Here is a 16,901-nt window from a genome sequence, read left to right as displayed (position 1 = left end):
AACAATGGGGGACTTTGGTCGGTTATCTGCCTTGTCAAAGGGGTGCTCGTTCGGTGGGGCTGTTGTCGAATAGGTCCTAAGTTTACATCCGTATCCCAGATCGATATCAGTGGTGATAAAAAATTAAATATTCAATTGATATCGCAACAAGGCTTCAAATAAAATTTGTTGAAAATCTTAGTTGAGAGTAACAGTGCATCTTTAATGAACAGTTTCGAACTAACCGAGACATATGATAAATTTGGATGTGTTTCGCAATAACATAGCATTTGTTTTTGCCAATGAATTTTACATCTTTCAAAATAGAACAAGCATCTACTCACGTAAATTGAAAGATAGAACTTTTATTTCCTCCATATGACTCCATAACATGAATACTAGATAATGAGCAATTTCAGCGATAATATAGAGAAACAAATAAAGACTTACATTATTTTTAGTTACAGATAAACAAAGCATGAACATTATAGATATAATTATATGGTATTGCAGGACTAAATAATCAAATAACATTTATATATAAAACAATATAATTACGATAAATATTGGCTCAGGGCGTGTTTTATGTGCTGTTTTTTCACTGATAATAATTTGGTCATAATTATGTTTATTTCCTGATATTATTCAGATTTGTCATAAGACAAATTATTTGAAGTATATCAGGCCTTAAGTGTGTTGAAATCGAGCGTTAAACTATGTATATTATATAGTGTGTATGTTTAAATACGTGACCGACTCGGTGCAATTGAATGTTTTAAATGTTCGTGAAATGTTTCACCGTATTCAACACACGGTATCGTGTTGCAGTTTGTGTTATTCAACTTGTTCAAGGCTATGTTTTGTGCATGTGTTTTGTTATTTAAACGTTGGTAATGTTCATGAAATATGTTGCTTAAACAACAAAGCAATTCCGATGCAGTATGACAGCTATTACCGAAAGTGTGCGATCTCAACCTAGAGGTTGGCAAACACGTTGCTTACGGTAAACACGCTGAAACTAACAAAATCATTATGCGACAGTGTATATGACCAATACTTCACACTAATTATGGACGTCTGCGCATAAATATTTTTTTTATAAATATGCATTTTGTTCTGTATAATATACTATACAAAGTGCATATTTATAAAAACAAATATTTTTCAATATTTTTTTCACATTTTCGGTATTATAATTTTAAGTTCGGAATTACAAGGGTTTTTTTATTTTTTTAAAAATGATTGAGTTTGAAAATCCGGTGCCAGTGTAAAAAAGGTATATCTGTGAGAGTGCAGCTTTAATGTCTCTGTTCTGAAACCACCTTGCAATTTATTGTAACTATTGTTCTAACTGCCCGTAAGTTGATTTTTATGAAACCATATACTTTCACTGAAATCCCAACCGTATGGAGGTTAAATGCAGTTTAATGTCCGAAAGTCGGTGATAACAAGATAATATTCTATACTTATGCTGCAATAAGACATCAACCGGGGATGAGGCGAACGAACTCATTGAGCACTTACAGACAGTTGTAACTGATCTTGATTTACATTTCGTGTTTCGTCCGACGGAGTGTATTATGGAATTAAAGTTGGCCAAAAGATTATACATGCCTTTTTTATGTAAAATAACATGGGATTTCGTCCAGAAAATTTCATCCGCAGACCCTTGATTACTAATACGATACATGTTCATGAAATGTGTCCTGATGCATTGTAACATTTAAAATCATTTTTTCCCTATTTAAGACATGTGTGTGGGATTTAATTTTGTTTGATTGGCTTCAATCGTTAACATTCAATATATTTTGATGACTCAGTAGCAAACTATTGGAATTTTCCACGCGTAGTTTAGCTTTAAATCACAGTTTCTAAGACCAAGTTTATTATATTAATAACAAAGCGATGGCAGTTTAAATGTAGTTAAATATCAAGACATTCAGGACTAAACAATTCGTGGTAATATGATTGTCTGATTTACGTGTGATATGATTAGAAATTAGAAAGCGAGCCAGAAAAAAAGCGCGAAAAATGACAGATAACGGAAAAAGCAATTGGTGAACGGTGTTTTATTTACTAGACTTAATTTGCGCAATAAGAAACCAGTGTGGGAGGGCGTCAAATCACACGGGCCATATCATGTATTGAAGCTATCTGTACTGTATAATGCTGCAAATATTGTTTCATAGATAGACGGATTTAAAGGGCAGTGTACAGGACATTAATCTAAAATATCAATGTCTTCTATTTTAGGCATTTGTGTGAGTTTTAAGGTCTTGATTTTCTATCCAGCAATTTATCGAGGATGGTGGATAATGTAGGCATTCTATCTGTCCACCCGTCCTTTAAGGTAGTAGTCGCTTACACTACTTAATTACTTCTTCAGTTCAAGGAGTTTGCAATGTTATTGTAGTTAAATGTAATGTTCAAATATCTTGTACATTGCAATCATGGTTAAGGGGATGATGCGCTATAGGTTTATTGGAAAGTACGCGAAAACAGATAAATTAGAGACAGCTTTTTACATATTATCTTAGAAATTACAATTTACTTTAAAGAATCGTTGTTGTTTTTCAGATACTTACACCTCAACTTCCATTCCTTAAATGAACGTCATTTCGGCAATGGCGTTCATCAATCGATGAACGCAACATCTTCGGATATGTTCGGATCGTAATTCATTGCATAACAATATACATGAAAGCTATTGATCTTGTTATTGGTTGTATTGTGTCTGCAGGTCCCGTAAAATAAAGATCAACATTTTTAAAAGGGTTAGTTTATTATATTTTAAATATATTGGTACCAGAAGTGTTGAAATTTTACGTTTTTAAGTGATTTCAAGTGGTTGATCTTTTCCCGCGTTATTGTAACGTCATTTGAAAAATATGTTTCCGGTTATAGTCGGGTCTTTCTATTTACAGAATGGGTAAGAACGGATTACTGAAAGGTTTTCTTAAATGAAATGAAGTATTTTTTAACAATTCTTAAATGAAATAATGAACTATTGGTGTAAATATAAGGAATGAATTGCGGGGTTGATGTCATTATCGGGCTCCTTCGGACTCCACACACATTGACCAACCCAATTGCGTTCATACCCCGATAATGACATCAACCCCGCAATTCATTCCTTAATTTAACTGTAAAATGGCTTTTATTTGGCAGCCTATGAGACCGAAAAAGTCACTTATGTCCCAAGCGTTTGAAGTTATAATGCCGTTTAATTTCCGTATATTTACGGTTAGAGAACAATGCTCTTTGCATACAAGACAGAGCTAGGTAAAACTGACAAAATTGTTTCAGAGAGTTTAGACATAGTTGTATTTCGTTTTTTGCCCGACGGGGTGGAACATGGAATAAATATACCAAGTTGGGGCGAAAAGGTTTTACCTTTGTCTTTCATCTTAATCCACTTAGAATGTTTTATTTTCCATCCCTCAAAAATGTTCCTTTTAATATTATATAAAGCACAAACGTTTGTCATGAATAAAGAAAGATTGGTGCCTTTATTATATCGTCAGAATTTCCATGCATCAAATGAAGATCAAAACCCAATTTTGTAATGAAAATGCATTTCTTGGAAAGTATTCTTTATTCTTTTTTTATAAAAAGATGGTTAATCCATTAATAGAACAAATACAATGAGGAACTGATTAGATCTTATATTGGTTTAAGATCCGATGTCGATATTTTATAGTTTCTGAACACAATCTCACGGCCTACTTATAGGTTGTATTCCTGCTCCGTGCCGAGCTTATAGTGCGATCTTAACTCGGATGGTATTTGCTGGAATAGAACAAACCTGCTTTTATATTATTTAAATATATGTATGTTGTTGTGAAAGTTGTAGGTCATCTTTTTAATTCAATCAAACTGTTTCAGGCAAAACATATAACGTTACGTTATCCATAAACCATTAAAGTATTTCTCATTGATTGAATCAGAAAAAGTTTGTGTAAAATCTCAAAAAACAGGCAGACGAACGGATACTATACAATCATTTAAAATATGACAGAAATGCTCTGTGTTGCCTGTTTGTGTCATATTTCACAAATAAAACAAGCGTGTACTTATGTCATTAAATAAATATATCTTTTTTATTTCCTCCATATGAGGATGTAATAACATATATACAGGAGAATGAACATTTCAGCGAAAACATACACTAATATACACACTTGTCATTGTCATCACAGATATGACTACATGATATTATAAGCCCTAATATAACCATTTTATATGTGTATATATAATAACTTCATTACGATAAATAATGAACGTGATAAGTGTGATGTTAGTTTTTTCACTTGTCAATGATAGACAAGGGAGTCTAGCAATATCAGTATGTCAATCTCATCACATTGTCATGGTGACCACAATTGTAATTCATTTTTTTCCTTCAGTGATTTGAAATCGAAAGCATAAATAATAGAGTGTGTATTTATAAATACGTCCCTGACGCGGTGTTTTTAAACATTAAAAATGTTCATAAGATGTTTCGCCGCTTAAACGAACCCCGTTCACTTCGTGCGTTTTGTGATTATAAACGTCAGTAATGTTCATAAAAAAATTGTTGCTACAAACAAACCCGATGCAGTGTGACAGTTGTTAACGTTGTTGTACTTTTACAATTGTTCTCAATCTGCACGTTACTTACATTAAAACACGCTGAAACGAAACAGAATCATTATGCGAGTCTAAGACCAATAATTTACGTTAATTTAGACTTTTTCGCGCGGTTCAATTTAGCTTTAATGTATATCATTTGAAACCTTGCAATTTATTGCAACGATGTTTCTAACTGTCTCAAAGTAAGTTGAGTTTTATGAGACCAAATTCATTCACTGACATCCCACGTGTGTGGAGGTATAATGCAGTTTAATATCCAAAATCGGAGATAACAGGTTAATATTCTATACTTATGCTGCAATTAGACGTCAACTGGGGACGAGGCGAACGGACTCACTGAGCGCTTCCAGACAGTTGTAACAGATCTTGATTTACATTTCGTACTTTGTACGACGGAGTGTTTTTTTGAAATTAAAAGTTCATATAAGTTGACCAAAAGATTCTACATGCCTGTTTTATGTTAAATAACATAGAAACTTGTCCACATGTTTCATCCGTAGACCCTTGATTACTTAAACGTTGTAAATTGTCATGAAATGTGTCCCGATGCATTGTAACAGTTAAATCCGCTTCTTTTCTATTCAAGACATGTGTGTGAGATTTATTTTTATTTGATTCTTCAGTTTAATTAGGTTGCAATTTTATTTTAGTTGAATGTAATGTCCAAATATCTTGTACATTGTTATCAGTGGTATGGGAATATTAGCGTTTTACGTATATTGGAAAGAGGAAAGGGGGAAAATACTCCAACACGGGTACAATAGAGACAGCTTTTTACATATCTTGGAACACAGCAATTTACTTAAATGGTTCGTTTTGTTTTTAGTTAAACGGTAAGTTGGCTTTCATTTGACAACCTTTGAGAACAAATAAAGTCACCTATATCCGTAGCGTTCAAAGTTATAATGCCGTTTAATTCCCGCATGTCTATGGCAAAAGGATAATGCTCCATACATATGCGACAGAACTAGGAAAAAGTGACAAAACTTTCCACTTTTTGCCTAAGGGGTGAATCATGGCAAACATGTACCAAATTTAAGAGGAAGCGAAAAGGTTTTCCTTCCTCTTTCATCTTAATCCATAACTTAGAACATTTTACCTTCTATCCCTCAAAATTGTTCTCTTTAACATCAAATGGAGCATGGACGTGTGTAATGAATACAGATAGCTGCCTTTATTATATCGTCAGAATTTGCATGCATCAAATGAAGATCAAAAATCCAATTCCGTAATGGAAATGAATTCCTGGGAAAATGAACAACTGCTTAAATCTCATATTGGTTTTCAATCTGATATCGATATCGAATCGTTCAATCTCACGGCCTTCCCAACAGGTTGGTTTCCTTCATGGTGCCAAGCTTATGATGCGGTCTTGGCTCGGATGGTATTTGCTTGAATAGAACAAACCTGCTTTTATTTTATTTGAATATATGTATGTGCTCGTGGAATTTGGGGCATACCTTTTTTATTCCATCAAACTGTTTCAGGAAAAAGTATAGCGTTCCAGTATCCATTAACCAAACCAGTATGTCTCATTGGTTGAATATTTAAAGCCTGTAGTTATAAATATTCTGGTTTTCCCGAGCTAATTCTTCGGCACTAACACAATTAAACCGTTTTAAAATACATACATTACTTAAAAAAAATGAGTCAGTGGTCTGTTACATGTATTTCAATAGTCTGAAAACTATTCACCTTTTTATGTGTACCGGCATGGGAAGACCCAGTTATGTGAATTTCGGGCTATATATATTGGGAAATATGATGGTAACAACAAGAATATGAAAGTATCACATAATTTAAATTGTGACAGAAAATGCTCTGTTTTGCTAAAACTCTTTACTAACGCGTTCGAACAAGACTCTGATATTGTAGGCATACATTTACATATTTCTGTTCAATAAGTATTTGCCCGTTGCTGTTTCGTATGTGCTTGAAAAGTAAGTTCAAAACAATCGTGTGTGCGTGCGTGAGTTCTTTAAACTGCCATTGACTACTGTTATTGTACTTAATGTTGATATCCACGAACAGTCTGAAACTAATCGTAACAGCAACATTATATGATCACTTCGGATGTATTTTGTAATAACGAAGGATATCCTGTTGCAAAACATAAACCTAGATAAACGAGGCAGGTCAATATTGAAATGAAAACAGAAGCTCAAGATCATGAAGATTGATGTCCATTCTCTTTGACATTTCTCTCATACTTAATTTCATTTCAATTCAGCTTGGACGTTATTAGTATTTTGTTATTGATATATTAGATGAAATCATATTTTCATTTCCTGATTAGTCGGGGGCCGACTATTTATGGTATTACTCAAGAAATTGTTCCAACTAAGGGACCTGAGTTCATAAATTGTAGAACAACGATATTTTCCACATTGCTCGATAAAATGTGAAGTTCAATGTGTCTTATAAAAACTTACACTTTTATTGTTAATGAAACCTTGAACCAAAATGTTTAAAAAAATATGATAATTCGGGCTATTATAATTCAAGGTTTCATTATCAATTAAAGTTTTAATACCAACTTCCCCCCAAATAGATGAAGGTTTCACAGTTCTATTACAATAGCCTTTATGTTTCTAAAACTCCTACGCTGTACAAAAGCGAGTTTTGAATAATTAACATTGAGTTTATTTGTTTCTTTCGAGAAAGTCATTCGAAAGAATGAATTCCAGATAATTCCCTCTTAATATATAGTATTTTTATCCCCGTTCTATTAACTCATAAGAGTAAAATGTGTTCACAAAAACAAATACAATATATAAAGCCCGAAATTCACAAAACATGCCTGTACAAATAAAAGGTGAATTTCATGCTATTGAATTTCATGTATTAGACCATTGACTCTATTGTTTCCGAAGTAACGTGTGACTGACTGGGTATATTTTTGGTATAATTTTGTTTGTACCGGAGGATTAGCTTGGAAAAACCAGAATTCCGGGCTTAAACTATTGTAACAATCAACCATAATGTCCTTCGGACATATGTATACTCAACATGTTATCATTGAAATAATAACCTTTTTTTGGTTATCTACTTGCACGTTTTTTTTCTGATTTTATTGCGCCGACTTAATGCTATGCATCAGTTTTTTTTCTTGTTAATGCTGATATCTCTTTTGAAACATTTATGAAGAATTCAGGCTTTAATAATACGTTTGGACTGTTTTTACTACGTTTCATTTTGATTTAATTTTAAGACTGCTGACAAACCAATATGTTAGAATTTGATTGTTGTTCCCTAGACACGTATGGCAGATAATGCCGATAATGACAATATGAAACAAGGGAGGATATCATCAAAACTGATAGCGTCATCACATTGTAATAGCGACAAGAATTTGTTTCTGTTTTGAATCTTTGGAACATAACTTTAATTCTAGATGTTTAGCTCTCAGATGGTATTTTAATTATTCTTTGCTGTTTTTCGTTCAGTTTAAACTGTCCATTAGTTAGGCGATTTTTAATAAACATTCTCTGATGCCAGATAAGTTCACTTTTAATCCATGAGTTTGTAATTATTATGCAGTTTATTTACCTTTTACGCTTTTTCTTTATTTATGTTTGTTGGGATAAGCGTGAGGTTTGTGCACGTAAACTGGTTTAACCCCCCAGTAAATTACATTTTACTGACCGTACCTAACAATCCTTGATAAACATACCTAGTTTTTTTATATAGTATGTATGCACTGTGGTGTTTGTGGATTTTTGTGCTGTTCTTCCATGTTTCTTGTTTGTGATTTTTTGTTTTTGTGTTCTATGTCTTTGGTGTTGACCTAGTACCATGAAACCGGGTTTATGTTTAGACTTTTGGCTACTGAGCTTGTTTATGTAGTTTTTTCCATAAGTATTGATGTCAGGAAAGTCGGTGTTAAGAGGATAATACAATGTCCTATAAACAAAACGACCGTAGATAATGATAACAAACTGACAAAAACCAGTTCCTGACAGATTTCACAGATTTAAATTTGTATTTTTTTTGTCTTGGAATTCAAATTGTATCATAGTTGTTAAAAGTCACATTACTCGTAAACAGTTTAAACTGAAAATACACAGAATCATTAAAATAAATTGAAAGATTTCAGAAAAAAGACATTAAAACCAAATTAAACCTTGTGTAATCGTTTTAGACACTATCAAATAAAGAAATAGTTTCACGCATTGAATTATACACCTATCATATTTTTAAAGATTTAACACGGAAACGAAATGTTACTTCATGTTTGCCAGGTTTCAGATTTTATAATAATAATAAACTAACAATCACTTTATTACCTAAACTTTTTCTTTTTTCGCACTGCATCCGATGTGGTTTGCAACTACGGAAATAGTTAAATGTTCAATAATAGAAAGAAAAAAACACTTTTCCAGCTATGTATGCGGTGAATTATTTCAAAAACATTCGAATCATTAATAAATGAGTCAGCAATGTTTAAGTTTAAAGCATTTACGCATTTTATGCGATATTTTAAAGCTCATCCACAAATAGCAATAGCCGAAACTCTTATAATGAAACTAATGTAGTGTTATTGTCACCATGATAATGTGACAATTATTTTAGGAATGAATGGCGGGTTTGATGTTCGGGGTATGAACGCAATTGGGCTGGTCAAAGTGTGTGTAGTCCGGAAAGTTCATTATATCATTCAACAATTTTTAAAACAATATTTCATTTCGTTTGAGAAAACTTATCAGTACTCCTTTCTTACACATTTTGTAAATGGAACGACCCGACTGTAACCGGAAATATTTGACGTCACAATAACGCGGGAAAAGATCAACCACTTGAAATCACTTTTTAACACAAATTTGAAACACTTATGACAGCAATACATTGAATATATCATAAATAAACAGTCAATTTCTAAAATGTTGATTTATATTTTACGGGACTTGTTGAGACATTCCAAACAAAAACAAGATGGACAATTTCCATGTATATTGTTATGCGATGAATACGATCCAAACATATCCGTATATCGGATGATAACCGCAATTGCCGAAAGGCAGTTCATTTAAGGAATTGAAGTTGAGGTGTAAATACACGATTGTGACTGCTATCCTTAAATCTGCAAAATGGACATAATCAGCAAGCATTATAATTATTTAGTCTTACTTTCCTGTTCCAGTGCAAATTTTCCCTACCGTATTTAATTAAAATCACGTGTTTGCTTTTAAACGTAAGTTTAAAACAATCATTGTCAACAAAAAATGTGTGTGTTTGTGAGTCCTTAAGATTGTCATTGACGTTATTGTACTTACATTCGATGTCAACCAACAGTTTGGAACAAATCGTAACATCGTTTTTTTATGATCACTTTGGAGGTACTTTGTGATAACGATTTATATACTTTTGCAGAACGATTTTGTCATCTTTTACAAATAAAACAAACACCAACTTTGCTTAACAGACAGGTTTTATATTGAAACGTATCACGTTCCTCAAGGTTCATGAGGTCAATGTCCACTGTGAATGACGGAATAAGTGCTCTACTGTTATAGATGGAATCATATTTTCATCTCCTGATTTAATTCTGATTTCTCGTTTGAAACATTTTGAACGATTTCTGGTTTAAATAACACGGTCGATCTGGGGGGTTTTACATTTCATTTTGGTTCAATTTTAAAACTGCTGACAGTCCAAATTTTTCGTATTCTAGAAACATGTGACAGATAATGCTGATAATTATATTTATTATATGCCTTTCCAATTCCTTTCATCGATTGATGAACGCAATTGCCGAAAGGCAGTTCAGTTAAGGAATGGAAGTTGAGGTGTAAATATTGTTGATTACAGTCAATGCTATTTGTTTTGAATATTGTGGATATATTTTTGTTTGCCAACCTTGTTTGTCCTTTTTCACAAAAAAACAACCATCTAGTAGGCGAGATATGTTTCATTCAAAACGGATTACGATTCTCATGGTCCATAATGATTCCTTACCGCCGTGTTTGACATATGTTCAACTCTTCAAAGTGTTTCGTTCGACTTTTTCGATTCGATTAAACCGCTCGATTAAGTGAAAACAGTTCAATCATCATATGTATGGATGCTTTAAAGGATATCGAAATCATCGTTGATATGTACCTGACTACAACAAATTTTCTCAATTACATTGAAACATATCATTCCATATACGCCTGAACGATTGTCTTCCAATATTTTGCAACGCACGTCAACTTGGAAATTGTTTGGACTTTGTAGTATCGCTGATTCTAAAAATGTTAAAACGTTCATGAAATATGTCCCGATGTTATAACCAAAAGGAAGATGTTAAAAGTAGGTGAATTCGTGTTTCAACTTGAATCTTGAAATTGACAAAACAGGTTCTACTCTGTGTATACATTTTATCTCTTTTTGAAACTAGATGTGTGTATCCTTAATTCCCCGCTTACAACAGTAGAATGCGAGTAGTCTTAAACCGGATCATTTCTTTTATTTGAGACTTTTCAGCGGAAATTAATGTTTCTATCGGCAAAATTCTACAGCGTTTTTCTTGGCTTTTATTTCATACATTGTAATTTCTAAGATAAAATGAATTGTCTTTAATATCCAAGGTGATGCAGTTTAAATTTAGTTCAATGTCGAGCAATCGTTGACTTTACAATTGTTGGAAACTAGGTTGTCTGGTATACTTGTGATGCAATTAGAATTTCCTGAAACGGGGCGAAAATAATAACGTCTTGGTGGATACAGGCATTGGTGACCGGCGTTTTATTTATGTGTCATTTTCTGCCTGATTTAGTGAGTCCTGGAATTCATAATTAAACACAGTTAGCCATAAATATAAGATCTTATAGTACAATAACCGGGGGAGGTGGGGGGAGGGGAATGGCATAATATCGGGTATTTATATTGCTCCCAAAATTGTTTCATATTTGAAAGGCTATAATGCGGCAGTGTATGAGACCCACAAACATCACTTTAGTTATAGGCATTTCCGTTAGTTGTATGCCTCTATTTCAGAATTAGCAATTTATTGATGATTGTAAGTATTCTTTTTATGATCCACACGTCCTTTGATTTTTACTTCGGTCTGCTCTCAGACCAAAATTGTACTTCATCATTTCAGTTGTTCAAAGTTTGAAATTAGTTAAATCCAGTGTCCATATATATTGTATATTGCAATCAATGATAAGGAAATTAAACGCTATACGTCTGTTGGAAACAGGACAAGAAAAACACGCATAAACGATACAGAAAATACACACGCTTTTTACATTTTTGGAACCTTTGCAATTCATTTTATTTTCAGTTTTAATTTAGTAAATTTACTTTAGTATGACTGCTGCTGTGACCAGAATAAAGGCACTTAAATCCGTGTTTGAGTGTTTGTATGCTATAATGCAGTTTTAAGTGTCGTATGTCTGTGGTAAGAGTATAATGCTCTTTACTTGTGATGCAAATATAAGTCGGCTGGAGACAGGGCTTGGTATAACTGACAACACGGTTCAAGACAGTTGTAAAAGATATTTATTTGCATTTCACTTTTCGTCCGACGAAGTGGATCATGGAATAGAAAGGTATTCCAAGTCGGGCAAAGATGAATGCGAAAAGGTTTAACCTACGTTTTTCATCGAAATCCACTTAAACATTTTACCTTCCATCTAAAACATCGTCCCATTTAACCTCATATGGATCATAAACGTGTGTCATGGAACAGAATAAACCTATATTTTATTTGAATATATGTATATGCTTGTGAAAGTTGGGGTTTATCTTTTTTATTCCATCAACTTTTTTCTGTAACGTTACGTTAAAATGAAAATGAAGATTTTATCCATAGACTAGTATGTATTTCTCATTCATCGTATAAGAAATAAGTTTGTGTTTCTTTGGTTTCACGAATAAAGTGGAAGACGTGGTACTATCTAATTTTTGGAACGTGAATATACGCACTACTTTTTTATCAAACTGCAAGTCAATCAATTCCAATATTAATTCTTCACATAAATAAGAACATGGATATATGCTCTACCGATATATTGACAATGCCTTATTTAAACTTCTATAAATAAATGAAATACATTTGTCATTAGTCCTTAGATCAACGAATGCTACAATGAAACTGAAATTGTTCAGTGCACATAACTCCTAATTTTAACATGTGGGCTAGGTTTTCATTGTTTTACTTTAAACAGCCAAGTCTGAAGTCTAAACACATAGCTATACACTATTTAGTATTGTCCCAACATGTATGTTATACCTGATCAGGTTTACCTCAGTATCAGTAGACCTCACTGACCATTTTTTGACCTCACAGTTACTGAAAGCAACAGGACGGGCCTGCTGATTTATTTTTAACTACAGAGCGAATATGAATGCATCTAACTTCTTTTCCTTCTGTGTCACTGGATACAATGTTTTGTCCTTCGATTTTATTGAATATGACTTTTTATTGGTCTTTAGAATATCGGTACTTCTTAAGGCCAATGCCGGTATTGCACTTAACGTTGATGTCAATGAACGTTCTCATTATCACCGAGAAAGTTATTTGTATATGATTACTGTTGATATATTTATTTTTCCGACAGTTCTGCTTTTGCCAGACGTGATTGTTACTTTTAATAAGGAAAGCTAACACCAATAGACGAGACATATTTTATTTTAAACGGATCAAGATCATCAAGGTCTATAATGATTTTGTCTGTTTTCCTCTATTTTTGACATTTCCTTTGTAGTTACAATTTCATTAAAATACATACACAGGATTTACCGGATCACAATGCCACAATTTTTTTTTCTGATATAATTCAGATGTCTATTATGACACCTTTATTGAAGTATTTCAGGCTGATATAGCCCTTTCGGCTTGGTGTTTACTACTAAGGAATTCATTGGTTTTAATAAATAACTAATTTAGGTAAAATTTGAGAATGCTGCCAATCAATATGTTATACTCGTATTGGAATGGTTTTGTATGGTTTCAACGAATAACGCTACGGAGAATCTTCACTTTAAAAGAAAAGAAAGACTAACTATTATACTCGTTGATAATGACAATATGATAATCGAGGGAGTCTGGTCTTATCACGTTGTCATTGTGTCACAATTGTAAAATATTTTGTCATAAGATATTTTAAATTGAGTGTATGCGACTATAATAAGGTATTAACTTATAAAAATATACACTGAGCAAATCCAGCCTGTACGTCAGTAAAAAAAAACACGATAGCAATACATTTTCAACCCTTAAAAGCGTTACGTCTGTCGTTCTTGCGTCATTTATATTTACGATCGAATTGGCCGGTTTAAGTGAAACATCTATGGATGCTTTGCGTGTTAGAAATCCACTTCATTAGTTTGCGTCACGAGACACATGAAAGAATTAACAGGCCACAGATGCAAAATCAGAATTTAGGCGTCTGAACGAGTTTTAATTTTATTTTTATTGTTTTATTTCTAGAACCTTAAAATGTATTTTGCTGATTCTGTGTTATTTCATTTGGAACATTCCACGCGTAATTTGGCTTTGATGCAGCATTTTCTAAGACCAAATAAGTAATCGTAAATATCCAAGTAGTTGCAGTAGAATGTAGTTCAATGTCAAGCAATTTTGGACTTTTCAATTGGTTGCTTTATGATTCTCCACTATACCTGTGATGCAATTTGTAAAAGACCCCGTTAACCGGGCAAAACAAATAATGTTAAAACGGATGCAGCCATTGGTTACATGTGTTTCATTTATATTTCATTTTCCACCTAAATGAGGGTGTCCTCAAATACACACTGACATTCATAATTAAACAAATTTAGGCATAAGTAAACACTTGTTTTTAAGGAACAGGATAGGGATAAAAGGTGAGTGTGATATCGCGTACTTTAAGTGTTTCCAAAGTGGCAGTGTTTAAAACGGACAAACATCCATTTAATTATCAGCATCTGTGACTTTAATTTCTCGATTTCCGAACCATAATTTAATTGATAATTCTGGGTAATTAACGTTTTAAATTCTCCACACGTCCTTTTATTTTCATTCGGCCTTCATTTAGACCAAAAATGCACTTCTTCATTTCCAGATGTTTGCAGTTGTTATTCAGTTAAATCAAATGTCCAAATATCCTGTACATTGCAATCAGAGGTAAGGGGATTAAGCGCTATACTTGACGAGAAAACACGCCAAAAGATAAATAAAAATGAGACCGCTTTCTTTGCATTGTTGGAGCTCTGGCAATTCATTAAAAATATTTTTATTTTTTTTCATTTTCTCTTTGCATGAGTGAGATATTTTATTTGACAGCCTCTGGGACCAGAATAGTCTTTTATATCCTTGTCGGATTGTTTGAAGTTATAATGCAGTTTAATGGTCGTATGTCTGTGGTAAGATAATGAAATATTCTTGTGATGCAAATATGAATCGGCTGCAGACAGGGCTAGCTAAAACTGACAAAACGGTTCCAGACAATTGAGACATTTTTATTTTTATTTGCATTTCACTTTTTGTCCGACGGAGTAGATCATGAAATGCAAACGTAATCCAAGTTGCGCACGGAGTGAATGCCGAGAAGTTTTACCCTCTTCTTACATTTAAATACACTAAGAACATTTTACTTTCCATCCCTTAAAATTGTTCCGTTTCACATCATATGGAGCATGAACGGGTGTCATGCTAACTAGAATATATATCGTGCCTTTAGTATATCGTCGGAATTGGAATGCATCAAACGAAGAACAAATTTCAATTCCGTACTAGGAAGGCATTACAAGGAAAATACTCTGACGGTTTGTATTTAAATAAAAAAGATGGTAAATCAAATAACGGAAACATAAATGAATGTCGGATCAGAACTCGTATTATATTTGGATTTAAGGTCGATATTGCATCGTTTCTGCACTAAATCTCACGGCTTACTAACAGGTGGTGTTCCAGCGTGATGCCGTGCTTATGACGTGGTCTTGGCGCGGATTGTATTGTGTGTGAGTTAGTCCCTTTCAATGTCATTGACGGTATTCTACTTAACTTAACCGCAACGATCCGTTTCCAACTTACAGAGAACACTTTTTGTATCTGGATTATTTTTTTGATTTTAAAAGACATGAGACAAGACTTATAATAAACGGATCAATACCCCAATTTCCTTGATGATTGTTTTCCGCTTTGTTTGCCATTTATGTCATATTTGCAATTCCACAACAGTAGATATTGTTAGACTTTGTTCGTTGAAATAGGGTCTTATTTCTATTTCTGATCTATTTATTTGGACACATGTTTGAAGAATTTCAGGCTGAACTGGTGTTTCCTGCAGAAAAATCCAATTGGTTTTGATATATATTTCACTTTTGGTTAAATGTAAAACTGCTGACAATCAATATGAAAAGAACACGCGATGCTGCCATTTGAATGATTGTGTATGGCTTTTACGAAAAACGGTAGGGAAAATTCGCCATTGAACAGGAAAGTAGGACCAAATATAATGCTTGATGAGAATATTCAATAAACTTTAGAGACATCTCTCAAACCTGCCATTCCACAAGTATGACAGTGGTCAATCATGGACGCGGTTGAGCGTATTAAATCTAAGTTCATGTTCACTCAGTTAATAGGTTTATTGCAACAGAGTAGAGATATACATGCTCACCCATGCAACCTTAAAAAATATTTTTATAAAATGTGAGTTTGTCTATAATTCAATTTTGCAAAAGCTCTTGTTGATTCAGAGCGTGAACTGTTCAATTTAATACAATCAAACCAACATATAGTGAAACATATATTTTTAAATTATATTTCTTAAAGTTGTGTCAAATTATGTTTGCTAACATTTATTAAACTTAGTTTATTTAATACATACAATCAAATGATTCTGAAGATTTATTTTTCATATAAATGCTGGTAAAATTTATATAGAAAACGCAGTAGCTACTAAGCTTTTAATGCGGGCATTATCCGACGCTACAAACGAATTGGACCACGAACATATAAATGAACACAATAATTATGAAATTGTACTGAAACCAACGTTGTTTTTATTTCATTGCATGCATTTGTCGAGTGTTAAATGTATTTCACCGTTTGTGTCACCGTTGTTTCCTGTGGGAAGTATGATTGCGAATAAATGAAACTGCATTGATGTTCCTCAAAAACTGAAAGCGGTTCGCCGAGTAACACGAAATAGTCATGGATTATTTTCCTTTCATTTTTTCAAATGTGGTTGTTTTCAATTTTATTTCATTAAATTCTCAAAATTTACGGATCAAACCTTTTAATGCATTAAAAAATGCAATTAAAAACAAATATATGTCGCCGTTGGTGGCATTGTAATACATTAAACGTATTACAT

Source organism: Mya arenaria, chromosome 15, assembly GCF_026914265.1.
Source record: "Mya arenaria isolate MELC-2E11 chromosome 15, ASM2691426v1".
Taxonomy (NCBI): domain Eukaryota; kingdom Metazoa; phylum Mollusca; class Bivalvia; order Myida; family Myidae; genus Mya; species Mya arenaria.
Note: the sequence above shows the minus strand (reverse complement) of the source record.